Genomic DNA, 11496 nt, shown 5'->3' on the forward strand with positions numbered 1-11496 from the left:
TCTGTACAAACTGGGTCCAAGGAGGTATGTCATTGTACGTATGGGCATTTCTTGGTGACTGTGACTGTGGCCAGTGGCAGGGAGGAGCTGGAGTCTGCATCTGGGATCTATTTAAATGTTTTACTCTGAAAAGGAGGGAGGGAACATTCTGAAACGTGTACTAATAGACTGCATAAAATCAAGGTTAGTCTAATTAGAAAAGCAGAAAAAGGTTCAAGTGTAGTTTATTTATTTTTTTTACTTTTAGGAAATCGGCTATTGTGGAGGATCTGTGTGTTGGAAATAATTGTATTGTAACTTCCTCTTAACCTGAATGATTGAAGCAAACACCGTTTTGCATAAAATGTGGAAAAAAAGCTTTTTACAATTACCTTAATAAAATGATCTGTATTTTTAAAATAAGAAAAGTATTAACCTAATGGTTACACTGTGATCAACATGATAAATCACTTTATGATTAATTTACTTCAGTGATTTTGAGTATAATAAATGCTGCCTGCGAAACAGCTCAGATGTTTTTGGCTCATAAAAATATTTGGATGTAATACTTGAAATTAAAAATAGAACTAAACTATATGAGATTGAGAGTGTAAAAGTAAATGGAATTGGTAATTTTGGATGGAATTAGATATCACTCGGTGTCGTATTCTGTATGCCGTTCTGGCATAATAGATAGATAGATAGATAGATAGATAGATAGATAGATAGATAGATAGATAGATAGATAGATAGATAGATAGATAGATAGATAGATAGATAGATAGATAGATAGATAGATAAACATATATGTTTAAAACGCCTTAAAATGAATGGCTGTCTGGAGCTTTTCCATTTCACAAGACATTCAGACAGAGTGGGACATTTTTACCAATTTTAGACTTCTATTTTATGGTCAATGCACATTTAATCAGAGCTAAACTATGGAATGACCTTACATGTGCTGTAATGTTGAAGATCTATTAAAACCCCTTTTATTCTTTAATTTTATTTTATTTTCATGTGTATTTTGTTACCATTTAATTTGCTAGTATAGCAATTATCTTTGATAAGTAAGATGGCAAGGCAGCATAAGGCTTTATAGAAGGTAAAAATAAGGCACAAAGTGTTAAAGAATTATTATTTAAAAAGTGGTTTAGTGATTATACTGCCACAGGATGTGCCACAGGATGAGTGTGTTGTCTCTGAAGAGTTAAGACAAATTCATTATTGGTTCAATGTGTGTTTGTTCAATGCCCCATACCTTATCTATAGCAAATTCGACTACCTGTCAGAGCCTGTTTTAGGTGAGAAACTGTTACACAATGGATTATAAATATAGTTCATAGGCATGCTGCACACAAAAACTTCCAAGGCTTTGTGATGGTTCACTTGTGGCTAATGAGGGTAAAATGCTGCAAAGTCATTTCTAAATTGGCCACATTATTTGTTTGTATTAGATAATGATCACACATTGCTTTGATAAAATCCACAATTGTTTTCTCCTTGTGGAAAGGACTCGAATGTACCTCTCAGTTAATCAATCTAGAAATGAAAGAATTGATCTAATTTTATAAGCCTACCAATAAGGTGCTCATTTAAAAATTGCTAATTCTGTTTCAACTCTTTTCAGCATAATCCAACATTTCTAAACGAAATGCTAAGGAACTGTAATCTACAAACTAGTATTAATTTCTATGCCACCAATCAGTGTTTTTTTTGCACTGGGAAATTGGTGCTGGTATATTTCAACAAAGGAGCTGTGAGTATGTGGCACAACAACAGGATAAGATAAGTATAGTACAGAAGTGTTAGAGATTGGTTTAGGCATCAGGTTCAGCTTGTAATATGTTAAAGGGTTATTAACAAATCATATTTAACTGTTAGGTTAAGGCTAGGGTTAGGCTTTAGTGGGTGTTATGAGGTAAGTTAAGAGTAAAGGTTTACTTTAAGTGATAGGTTAGGGTACGTTGAAGGTTAATTCTTACAGGGTTATTCACAAAAGGGTGAAGAGTTTGGAGAAGGCAGGAGAAGTGAACAATCTAGGACAACTTAGCTGATTTTGAAACATTCTCCAATCCAGCTCACTTTCCAGTTCAGCTATGTTGTCCTAGATTGTTCTTCTCCTGCCTTCCCCAAACTCTTCACCCTTTTGTGAATAACCCTGTAAGTGTTTAGTGTGAGAAAAATACAGTGTATTCTCAATGCATTTTCTTACCCTCCCCCCATCACTTTCAGAATATGGTGCATTTACCTACAACTTTGCTGTTCTGAGATCTTCATATGCAACCTGGCTGGTGCTGCTCAACTTCTGGCAAAATCTTCAGAGACCCTATAAAATGATTGTGACACATTGGGGGTGATTTACTAACCTAAACACACACACACACACCAGGTGTGTGTGATTTTCACACAGCAAAACGTATTTATCAACCAAAAAGTCTCTAAAAGCATATTTCCACTAATGCCATATATGGAAAAATCATGCACATGATGCATATATAATGCTGCTTCACAGTTTAGACAAAAATGGTTAGCTCATGCATTTACATTCCTTGCATTCATCAATGCAAGCAACACAACATAGAGCTAATTTGTCCAACATCACCTTGGAATTCATTCAGGGCTTTGCACAACACACCTGCTGGGTGTGTACACATTACAAAGGTGTTTAGATTCCACCCACAGATCATGCTGGGAGGGAACACACTGCAGAGGTGTATACACATTCGTGGTGTGTTTATAAGGTTAGTAAATCAACCCCATTGCAACATCTTGCCTGGTGGACGCAGCCATTTCTAAACTATAACCATTGACTCCCTTCTTTGATGTTTTGAAATCAAGGAACAAACAAGTGCACACTCATAAAGAAGCAGTTGTGTTTAATTAAAAAAAAGTTGTAGTTATTCAATGTGGTTGAACATTTAGAGACAAATTAACACCATTATCTGGACTATTACATTTGTATCTATGGTCAAAATGCTAAATCATATATTTATGTCCCCACTGAATTTCCATTATGCTAGCCTTTCCCTATTAACCCTTTCGCTGCCAAGCCCTCCGGAACATTTTTCAAATCAGCTGGCCAAGCCAATGAGAATGATCTTGAAGTTTGTAAACATACTTTTTGAAGAAAGCCACACGATTTACCTCCATTAATGCAGTGAAACATTTCACACTGTTTCAGAGCAGTAACATGTACATTACCACAACACTCGGAAACATGTTACACACATTGTGCAATTCATGACATTAATTTTTAAAGGAATGCCAACACATCTGCATTGCAAAAAAATTGTGCATGTCTGATTTTTAGCGTGGTCTAAATTCAAATAAATGGAATGCAGACTGACGTAGTGTGACTGGGCACTCACATTTTGGCTCATGGGACAGTCCAGCAAAAAATGATTATGTATAGATGCTCGAAAATCTTATCACTCTTTGGCATCTTCTATCTCAAGGCTTCAGCAGTTTGGTCTCTGCACCTGAATTTCCAGATCCTGGCATCTGCGGCAGCTATTACATTACAAATCATGTAGCAGTGAGACTCTCATGTTCAACAGGAGGAGTGATATTGCAGAGTGGTGTGGCGGGATGGCAGGGCTAGGATCAATGGTTTGGAGATTCCACTGGAATCAACAAAAGGGATAAGCCAGTGGATTGTTCAGCCCAACACGCTCTACATAAATTATTCGTTATTATCACTTTTATTAAGGTAGAGCAACAGGCAAAGTGCAATCATTCAAAACAATTGTCTTTTATCATTTTTTGTGACCCTAAATGGATAAAAAGTAAATATGATTGGCTGGTTTTTTTTTTGTTTTTTTTTAGCTGCCTTGTTAACCTCTTGCCGTCCGCCCGTAGTAAAAATATATAATGACAATAACAATAAGTGCAAAAAAATAAATATAAATACAAAAAAATAAAAGTAACATATAAAAAAGTAAAATAAAATAAAAGTCACATATAAGAAAAGGGGAAAAAATCCCCAAAATGTTTAACTCCCCCACGTTTACCCGCCTATAAACGTAAATACGCGTCCGGTGCCCCAGCGCGCAAAAATTACAATTGCGCTACACATGTTATATATCACCGCGAACGTCGCAGTGAGAGCAATCATTTTAGGGCCATCAATCACTGATAACACTAAACTGATGAGCGGTAACAGCTTTTAAAGCGTCGCCTATGGCCAATTTTGGGTATTATCGTTTTTTGAGGTTTCGCGCGCGCAATTTTAAGGCTTGACATGTTTGGTGTCTTTTTACCCAACGTGACCCCATCTTTTATGTTTTACCAAAAAATTGGGTAATAATAAATGTTTTATCATTTAATATAGGGGAAACTGTTTTTTTTTTTAATTTCGGTAATTTTTCCTTAATATAGTAAAAAAATTAAAACCCCAGTGGTGAATAAATACCCCCAAAAGAAAGCTCTATCTGTCCCCAAAAAAGGGTATAAAATTCATTTCAGTACAGCGCTGCATGACGGAATAAATGCCAGTCAAAGTACCGCAGCGCTGAATACTGAAAAATGGCCTGGATGGGAAGGGGGTTTAACACTGCGGATGTCAACTGGTTAAATGATCCTCATGATGTCTTCTGGAACTACTTCTGTGCATTTTCATGTGACTTAAATTACAAAACTGGTCTTGTAAGCTTGTGATCTTTTCATAGTCTTAATTACATGATAACCAGGCCCTCAGTACTCAATAATTTGAGCCACTAACCAGAAACAAGTCTGCAGGTAACAACCTCTTGCATTTCTCTGCCTTTCATAGTGAGAATACTTGTTCCAGGTCAGCATTTCTTAAAGTACCAGTGAAACCAGTGGATCACCATAACAGCCAGAGAACTGACATTTTCAGAACTAAGTTAGCAATGCCAGCCTTAGTATTTCTGTCATGACAGGTTTACTTTCTTACTACTAATAATACTGTTAATATTCTGTAATAAATAGTAGGGATGCAATGAAAAGAACAATTTAGACCAATTTTTTTCCCAACCTTTTTAACATTTGTAAAATTATTTTAAAATTGTGTTATTATTTTTTTCTTTTTTACTTTACTGTCGGGGGGCTTTGGGGTAAATATCAGGGGTAAGAGACCCCTGATATTTCTCTTTTAAAATTGAAAAAGAGATTGAGGACACAGAGCCCTAAATTTATTTTTCTGTTACCCCTGTTATGAATGAACAGGAACCCCCTATTCTGAGTGCTCCTGTCCATTCATAAATTCTGGAGATACAGTTGTAGTATCAGTTACTATGTCCACAATCATAAATGAACAGGAAATGAGGTAGAGCACTTCCCGTTCATTCATAACTGGGACACAGTAAGCATACTATGTCCTCAGTTATTTAAAAAAACTCTCAGCGATCACTCATGATCACTACGTGCTGGTAACCCGCTCCCCATCCTGACTCGCCTATCACACAAGGCAGAGCTGGCTGTGATAGCTGACAGTTCTCTCCTCCCCACATCACCCTGCTCTGCATCCTGACAGCTTCTCTCCTTCCTGCTGGGTGCCAATCTGTTTCCTCTAGCTCCCTGCTACCTTTGCCGACACATGCAGGGGAGAGCAGTGGTGATCGGATTCAGCCATTTTGGTACTATCTTCATTTTGCCCTCTGTACAATTTTTTGACCGAAATGTTTCAGTAGCCAAAATTTCTGTGCCTCTCTAATAAATAGCATTTCAATCAGATAAACCTCTTGTACTCTTCTGCATACTTGTGCATGTTCAGGTCCCATGCTGATCCCCTCTGAACATCACACTGCTAAGAGAACATGATTTGTCACTCGCATACTCTGTATAGCTCTGAGGAATATGCTCTGAAAATTGTCTACTAATAATATACAATTTTGTATACTTTATTATTCCCAACAAAGCAAAAGAACAATCTGTACAGTTTCCTTTATCACGTATCCATAGGGAATGTTTATTTTGTGTGTTCTTGATTTCTTGCCAGGTTACATTAGCCTGTAATTGCAACTGCATGTTACTTAATTGTTATTGCATTCCCAGTGTTTTATAAGGTTTTTCAGTCATTCACATCTCCTTGCCAATAATAAGAAAAGTCTGTTAATGCTCAGAGGTTTGCCATTAAATCTACTGCTATCTATCTATCTATCTATCTATCTATCTATCTATCTATCTATCTATCTATCTATATTCGTCTGTATTCTTGTCTGTCTTTGTTTGGTACCTTTACAACAGGTTTTGATGTTCCTGTTCAGTCTAGATGTGGAAGGACAAACGACTCCAGGCAACTGCTGATGTAGCCTAATTTTGTGGGTTCTGATATATCTTGAATGCAATGAAAAAGTCAAATACTCAATCATCTGATGGGCAGGCACTCTGCTGCCTCTTGTTGAAGCTGGAAAAAGGGAGAGGTCGAATGACTTGGTACCTGTGGGTGTTGTGCACCCCCTTTGGGGAGATCCAACCCATATTTGTACTAGTGAAAATTGTCACTGAGAAAGAAAGTGAGGGGAAATCCATATTTTTTAATTTTTCCCCAGAACAAAAGATAAGGGGGAATCATTCAGTGGGGACATTTGTTCTTGGAACAACTGAATAATATGCGGATTCCTGTCACTCCAGATTTCCTATCATTTTCTGCTGTGTGTCTGGGTCAGGAAGTGAAAGAAAATCTCCCCAATGGTACACAGACAGCACTAAAATAACCCAGGATAGATTATAGCCCTTCCCTACTCTATTCAAAACGTAAAACTATACATACAGTTTAAGCTTTTCTCTCGCTAATAATGTACTGTAGGTAAGACAGCCCTCAACCTGACATTTCTATGTGGAGTAACATTCATATCCTGGTTAAGTCAGTGTGCTAAAAGTAGTGTTTTTTACTTTTATGTCAAGATTCCTGCCTGTTGTGCTATCCATTCAGTGCTGTATCTATCTATCTATCTATCTATCTATCTATCTATCTATCTATCTATATTCAACAACACAACAAATGTTGCGAGTGGTTTCCCCAAATTCAACTGAAAATGCAACTTTTTATGACTTCTGCAGTCTATTCAAATTATTCAACCCCCTGAATAGAATCCCTCACAAGAGCACACATCTGCACAGCAGGTATTCTCTCAAGCACACCTGATGCACTTAATCAAGTGGTTCATTAGTTGCAACGCGTGTGCTTGAGCTAGAACACATGAAATACCTGAGCTGGCTAGGGGTTTGTTGAGTGTCACGTTTGAGTGCATGTTAGAAATACGTCAAAGCTATGGTGCCCTTCACAAACAAGGAACAGGATACAAAAAGATAGTGAAGGCACTGAATGTTTCTAGAGACACCGTTGGAAATATAGTTAACAAGTTCAAAGTTAAATGAATAGTGGTTACACTACGTGGATGGGGCAAAAAATGGAAGCTATCAATGGCTGCAACCAGATTTTGGAGAAGACAGGTTAAGAAAAACCCTTGAGTGACTGCTAATGACCTGCAGCAAGACGTGGTGGCAACAGGCACTGAGGTTTCCATTTGCACATTAAGGTGCATACTAAACGCAGAGGGTTTCAATGACAGAACTTCAAGACGTACACCACTATTGACCCAAAAGCATTATAAAAGTTGGCTCCAATATACTCAAAATCATATAAATAAGCCACCGAAGATTTGGTATTCAGTTCTGTGGAGCAATGAAACAAAACTGGACCTTTCCATCCCTATGAATTAGCGGTATGTATGGAGGAAGAAGAATGAAGCATGCGCTGAAAACAGTTAAGCATGGTGGTGGCTCGGTGGTGCTCTGGGACTGCTTTGCATTCTCTGGCCCTGGAAACCTGCAGTGTGTGGAAGGCAAGAAGTATCAGGAAATCCTAGGGAAAAAAATGCCATGCTATCTGTGAAGCTTGGACATCATTGGCCTTCCAACATGACAAGGATCCCAGGCATAACTCAAATTCCAGCAAGGCTTAGTTCAGGAAGAAATCCTGAAAGATTCTACAGTGGCCATCACAGTCACCTGACTTTAACCTCATAGAAAGTCTCTGGTGGTATTTGAAGAAGGTGGTTGCACCATGCATACCCAAGAATATTAGTGAACTGGAGGCCATTGCTCATGAGGAATGGCCTAAGATTCCTCAGGAGCACTGCCAGATATACATCTTGTTTGCAGATCATAACAGCAGATGGGTGCTCTACTAAGTACTGAAGATGCTTGTCATGAAGGGGTTAAATAATATTGAGACTGCAGAAGTTATTAAAAGTTGCATTTTCAGTTGAATTTGGGGAAACCACTTGAAACATTCATTGTGCTGACCTATTTCAATTGCTTTTGTTTGATTTGTTCATTGCAAACAGCTGAAAGTCTGTAAATTTTGCCAATAAACCTGATTTGCAATATGACATATATATAAGACATATTCTAGAATACAAATCTAAAAGTCTTACAGATATATAAATAATGGATACAAATATCAGCTTACATGATAAAACCCACGTAGCCGACTACATAGGAAGCCAGCTTCCCTGTTGCTTTAAATAAGTTCTGCTAAAGAAAAGTCTGTTAATGCTCAGAGGTTTGCCATTAAATCTACTGCTATCTATCTATCTATCTATCTATCTATCTATCTATCTATCTATCTATCTATCTATATTCGTCTGTATTCTTGTCTGTCTTTGTTTGGTACCTTTACAACAGGTTTTGATGTTCCTGTTCAGTCTAGATGTGGAAGGACAAACGACTCCAGGCAACTGCTGATGTAGCCTAATTTTGTGGGTTCTGATATATCTTGAATGCAATGAAAAAGTCAAATACTCAATCATCTGATGGGCAGGCACTCTGCTGCCTCTTGTTGAAGCTGGAAAAAGGGAGAGGTCGAATGACTTGGTACCTGTGGGTGTTGTGCACCCCCTTTGGGGAGATCCAACCCATATTTGTACTAGTGAAAATTGTCACTGAGAAAGAAAGTGAGGGGAAATCCATATTTTTTAATTTTTCCCCAGAACAAAAGATAAGGGGGAATCATTCAGTGGGGACATTTGTTCTTGGAACAACTGAATAATATGCGGATTCCTGTCACTCCAGATTTCCTATCATTTTCTGCTGTGTGTCTGGGTCAGGAAGTGAAAGAAAATCTCCCCAATGGTACACAGACAGCACTAAAATAACCCAGGATAGATTATAGCCCTTCCCTACTCTATTCAAAACGTAAAACTATACATACAGTTTAAGCTTTTCTCTCGCTAATAATGTACTGTAGGTAAGACAGCCCTCAAACTGACATTTCTATGTGGAGTAACATTCATATCCTGGTTAAGTCAGTGTGCTAAAAGTAGTGTTTTTTACTTTTATGTCAAGATTCCTGCCTGTTGTGCTATCCATTCAGTGCTGTATCTATCTATCTATCTATCTATCTATCTATCTATCTATCTATCTATATTCAACAACACAACAAATGTTGCGAGTGGTTTCCCCAAATTCAACTGAAAATGCAACTTTTTATGACTTCTGCAGTCTATTCAAATTATTCAACCCCCTGAATAGAATCCCTCACAAGAGCACACATCTGCACAGCAGGTATTCTCTCAAGCACACCTGATGCACTTAATCAAGTGGTTCATTAGTTGCAACGCGTGTGCTTGAGCTAGAACACATGAAATACCTGAGCTGGCTAGGGGTTTGTTGAGTGTCACGTTTGAGTGCATGTTAGAAATACGTCAAAGCTATGGTGCCCTTCACAAACAAGGAACAGGATACAAAAAGATAGTGAAGGCACTGAATGTTTCTAGAGACACCGTTGGAAATATAGTTAACAAGTTCAAAGTTAAATGAATAGTGGTTACACTACGTGGATGGGGCAAAAAATGGAAGCTATCAATGGCTGCAACCAGATTTTGGAGAAGACAGGTTAAGAAAAACCCTTGAGTGACTGCTAATGACCTGCAGCAAGACGTGGTGGCAACAGGCACTGAGGTTTCCATTTGCACATTAAGGTGCATACTAAACGCAGAGGGTTTCAATGACAGAACTTCAAGACGTACACCACTATTGACCCAAAAGCATTATAAAAGTTGGCTCCAATATACTCAAAATCATATAAATAAGCCACCGAAGATTTGGTATTCAGTTCTGTGGAGCAATGAAACAAAACTGGACCTTTCCATCCCTATGAATTAGCGGTATGTATGGAGGAAGAAGAATGAAGCATGCGCTGAAAACAGTTAAGCATGGTGGTGGCTCGGTGGTGCTCTGGGACTGCTTTGCATTCTCTGGCCCTGGAAACCTGCAGTGTGTGGAAGGCAAGAAGTATCAGGAAATCCTAGGGAAAAAAATGCCATGCTATCTGTGAAGCTTGGACATCATTGGCCTTCCAACATGACAAGGATCCCAGGCATAACTCAAATTCCAGCAAGGCTTAGTTCAGGAAGAAATCCTGAAAGATTCTACAGTGGCCATCACAGTCACCTGACTTTAACCTCATAGAAAGTCTCTGGTGGTATTTGAAGAAGGTGGTTGCACCATGCATACCCAAGAATATTAGTGAACTGGAGGCCATTGCTCATGAGGAATGGCCTAAGATTCCTCAGGAGCACTGCCAGATATACATCTTGTTTGCAGATCATAACAGCAGATGGGTGCTCTACTAAGTACTGAAGATGCTTGTCATGAAGGGGTTAAATAATATTGAGACTGCAGAAGTTATTAAAAGTTGCATTTTCAGTTGAATTTGGGGAAACCACTTGAAACATTCATTGTGCTGACCTATTTCAATTGCTTTTGTTTGATTTGTTCATTGCAAACAGCTGAAAGTCTGTAAATTTTGCCAATAAACCTGATTTGCAATATGACATATATATAAGACATATTCTAGAATACAAATCTAAAAGTCTTACAGATATATAAATAATGGATACAAATATCAGCTTACATGATAAAACCCACGTAGCCGACTACATAGGAAGCCAGCTTCCCTGTTGCTTTAAATAAGTTCTGCTGCACTTTCAGCTGAAACATTTGTTTATACTACTGAATTTAGAATTGTCACAGGTCTTTCTTGCATTCCATCTGTTGATTAAGAACCATATTTCTTTTGGTAGCAGTTGACATTATGCTATTCTTAGCCCTAGTGGTACTTAGCGGAAATAAATGTCATTTTTTTTGTAGGAAAGTCAGGAAATCACCAGCACTCAGTAGTAAAGATAAATATGTCCCTTTTATTGGACAGAAAGCATCACAGACATCCAAATAAACCGACGTTTTGGGGCCGCGCAGGGTCCCTTCCTCAAGGCAGAAAGATGTGACAATATAGTAACAATCAAACACCACATATATACCTCATGTAGTTAATTGATAATTGAAAAACACACCCTCAGTGATGTCATAGTGGTTTTTAAAGGTCAAATGAGTGAAAAACAAACAAAGTACAATTTTTAAATGAATAAAATAGAAAAGCATACCAGCAATAAGAGGATCCAAATCGATGCTGTGGCTGATTAGTGGTAAACATGATTGCGACCTAAGAACAAACTCATAAAATGATAACAGCAAGATCATAGAAAC

Source organism: Nanorana parkeri, unplaced genomic scaffold (assembly GCF_000935625.1).
Source record: "Nanorana parkeri isolate BGI_ZX_2015 unplaced genomic scaffold, ASM93562v1 scaffold1893, whole genome shotgun sequence".
Lineage (NCBI taxonomy): Eukaryota > Metazoa > Chordata > Amphibia > Anura > Dicroglossidae > Nanorana > Nanorana parkeri.